Below are 3,960 nucleotides of genomic sequence, written 5' to 3'. Positions count from 1 at the left end.
TCTCGCTCTCTCTCTCTCACACACACACACACACACGCGCGCACACACAAACAGACCAAACCCATTTAAAGAGATACGACCATTAATATCAATAATGCATGCGCTTTGGACTGATAAGCATGGAATTGCGCTCTTTTTATGCTTTAGATACAATTGTGGAGTACAATGCTGTCGCGCAGCCGCTAGAACTGTGTGGTGTAGTTATTGAATATGCTTTGGGTGATTCACGGTTTATGTATTTTCAGTAACCTCAGGTCACATATGTTTCACGTTTAGCAGCCCACCGTCATATTTGTCTCGCAAAATCTGTTCTGGTTATCATATAATGAATTATTTTAGATTAGAGTAGATTTAAAGAAAGAACACTTACAGATCTGATGCATAGTTTATGGATTTAGAGGCAATCTAACGAGTTTGATATTTGAAATAGCTTTTCCCCTCAAAAAAATGATACACGTAGTCAGTGTTAACATTCATGTGTTTGAACACACGGGTGCGGTTTTTCATATACGATTTAGTGTGGCGGCGTACCAGTACAGTACGGAACAATTACGATCAGCGTTTTACAGCAATTCAACCAGTGGTGTGCAGCTAAAACCCTATGCCCCGATAATGTTACGATTATCATAGCAATGCGTGGCAAAAAAATCCAGTCGCTTCTACATCGATAGCAATCTCTGTGATTTGTGCTCTGTTGTAAATCTATACAGCGAATCACGATAGTGTAAACAGATATGCGCCACGTTCTTTCAGGCGCTTCGGATCGCAGCGCCTGCTGGGGGAACGCTCGGCTTGTTTGGAAACTTTGACCCTCGTTCTGTCAAAAGGGAGGAAAAACGTCTTTCCAGATGTCTAGATACCTGCGGTGAACGAGCGACCGTAAAGTGGAATTCTTCAATGCTGCCGTCGCTCGTTATGCATGCACCGCGCATCCAGCGACAACTGCTATGGTGTGAGCGAGAGCACGGCAGTGCTATTTATATCCCACAGTCTGTTCGCTCTCCTCCCCCTTCCCGTTGGAGAGTGCAGTACAACAGATTGAGAAATCCTATACGCCTATTAGAACCCTGATCCCAGTTCTACGGCATGAATAATAGAGAGATTTTTTGTGAGGGGAGAAGCAAGCGCCCCTTCTCAATAATTGATAATGAACTGCGATCTTAGCAAACAGTCCTAAAAGAGAAGAGGAAATGGCAGTAATTTCATTTTATTTGTTTACTATTTTATTGCAACGGTGCGTATGTGCCTTGTACGTGTGTTTGCACACAAGTTATTGGTGTGCATGCAAAAGAAGACACGCAGAGAATTTCTTTGATCAGCATGAGCATTGGGTACACGCGCCTCTGTTCAATGAAAGTGTACAGAGATACGTCCGTATTTCTACGAAAACGCAACACGCTGCGGTTCTCTTGCTATAGGATGCAGCATGTCCGAGCATTTCAAGCGCATCCTTTCCGGCAGTTTGTCCCAACTCTTTATCCATTATGTGAGATTTGACATGACGCTACAGTGCGTGATTCAGGGTCCATGCAAGTGGAGGAGGACTGGTGCCTTCGCCTGTGGCTGGCACGGCTGTGTGAGAGAGTCATTGATTCATGTCTCACAAAGGACTCCCTCAGAGCGAGCTCGGGCTGTTGACACGCCGCAGTAATTGTCCCGCGTGCTCCAGCCCACTCACAACTCCCAGCAATACATAGCAGGCTTAAGACCCGAACATAAGCGTCTACATGGGATATACTGAATCATGTCAGTGAACAAGACAGCAGCATTGTTTTATATATAATATTATCCTGGGTTGTCAATGGGATGTTGGTAATGGAGAGGATGAAAAAATCCTCTCCTTCTTGGTCCCCAGACCTGTGTCATTCCTACCAGCCTGGTGACATTCACTCTTTAAATTGAGATAATGTCTTCATAATGGCCCAACAATCAAAAGTAACAATCAGCATGCAGTGGGTGTTTCTCATTAAAATTCTAGGTTCATCTGAGAGAAGTGCCACTGGTTGGGAGAAAAAGTGACTACAAAGCTCCTCCCAGTAATTAGAGGCAGTCCATGCATACGTATCTCATTTGAGTGGATGGTTGACACCATGCAAGATCTACTGTTATCCAGCGATGAAATCACTGTTCTCAATCCAGATGTGTCAATCAAGTTAATGAAATGAAACTAGTTACAAAATGTCTCCTTGGAGCTCACTCTAGCTGTCATAACAGCACATACAAATCTAGGGCAGCTCACAACACATGGCAGACATTATTTTACACAAATCATCCTTCTGCACAGGTGGATATTTACTGATACAACGTCTTGGCTGAGCATTGCACACAAGGTTGCAACAGCGGACCCATGTTGCCGCAGGTTACAAGCCCTGCCCCTTAGCAGTTACATCACACAGGCGTGCGGTTTGTCGTGGGAGAGTGGAGAAAGCAACAGATTGTGGGTAGGGGCAGCACCCCAGGCAGCAGATTCCTCTTATATGAACACAGACAGTGACAGACACCACTGTGAGAAGGCCATCTCAAAGTCATCCATGTCATTCAATGTATGGTAAAAGATGCAATCCAAAATAAAACAACTACATATGCTGACATAACTCTCAAATGACAAACTACATGGCAAAATATACGGCGGATGTCAACTTGAAAGTGTATGTAAGGTGTTTTACAGTGTATTCTGCAGAATCTGCATGAAATGATTTTGATGTCATGATAGGCCTACATATTAAAGAAGATGCCAACATATTTTAGGATATGCTTATATGCATTCTGGGGATTATATGTCAAAGTATATCTTCCACAAATATGGAGGTTGGGACAAGAGAATAATAGGACTGTTCTCAACTAACAAGGAAAGGCCATCAATCTTCAGTCATGGGGTATTCAAAAAAGCCTACAACTCATAATCAAACAATGATTAATAGTCCCTTTCTCAATAAGCTCCTCATGTTTGTGAAAATTAATTCAAAAAGTCAGTTAATAAATTCAGCGTTAAAACTTAGTCAAAGTGTTTGGATGAGGCACAGTTTAAGAACAAGCTGTCAGTGTAGCATAGCTTTACGGAGTAGGACTCATAACCAAAACGTTGCTGGTTTGATTCCACACTGGAGCACTGCTGCTGTACCCTTGGGCAAATACCTACTGCAGAATTGCCTCAGTAAATATCCAGCTGTATAAATGGATAACGTGAAATTGTAACTGATGTAAGTCAGTCTGGATAAGAGTGTCTGCTACATAATGTAATGTAATGCCAATTTGATGCTAGCTGGTCCAGCTAGACCTGTTTCCGGTGGGTCATTTCAATCGGTGATTTTTCAGATGTGACCTTATAAAGAAAATGTATAAGTACTTTCAAGCAGTAGTCCGATATACATGTTAAAATATAGTTGTGAGGTTAACCAGCGATTGGTCATCAGAGAGCAGCTCTGAGTTTTAACAACTCTAAGTAGATGGAAAACCACAATAAGAACCTCAGGAAATGCTCACACTGCAGTAAACTAAAGTGCATCCATGCAACATAACCTGAAAGAATTATGCATCAAATTTGGATCTGAATGGTTCCCAGGTTGCCCCACAGAAACTGGGGGGAATACCAGTGCTTTTGGGCTTGAAATGCCAGAATTCCTCTCTGCTGCAGTACCTCATGTTACAGTCCTGAGGTCAGTCATTTTTCTTGCATGCTTGACTGGTTAAGCCCTTCAAACTCTGGCCCAGATTTCTCTAAGTAGTATTTTGTGTCATGTGGTAGGACCCTGCTTGGCCATGGTGGTATTTTGATTCATCGTGGCCAATAGGTTTGCCGAGGCTAGAAAGCCATCAGCTTCGCTGCTCCAAGGACACCCTGCACTGCGGATGACTCAGCCACAGCTGTTGCCATGGAGACCAGCTTCCTTCGCCATCACTGTCTCTTAGAAACTCTGTCTGGTTGCCAAGTAACCATGTGTATGTGTGTGTCTGTGTGTC

Source organism: Megalops cyprinoides, chromosome 19, assembly GCF_013368585.1.
Source record: "Megalops cyprinoides isolate fMegCyp1 chromosome 19, fMegCyp1.pri, whole genome shotgun sequence".
In the NCBI taxonomy this organism is placed as follows: domain Eukaryota; kingdom Metazoa; phylum Chordata; class Actinopteri; order Elopiformes; family Megalopidae; genus Megalops; species Megalops cyprinoides.
This window is presented reverse-complemented; position numbering follows the sequence as displayed.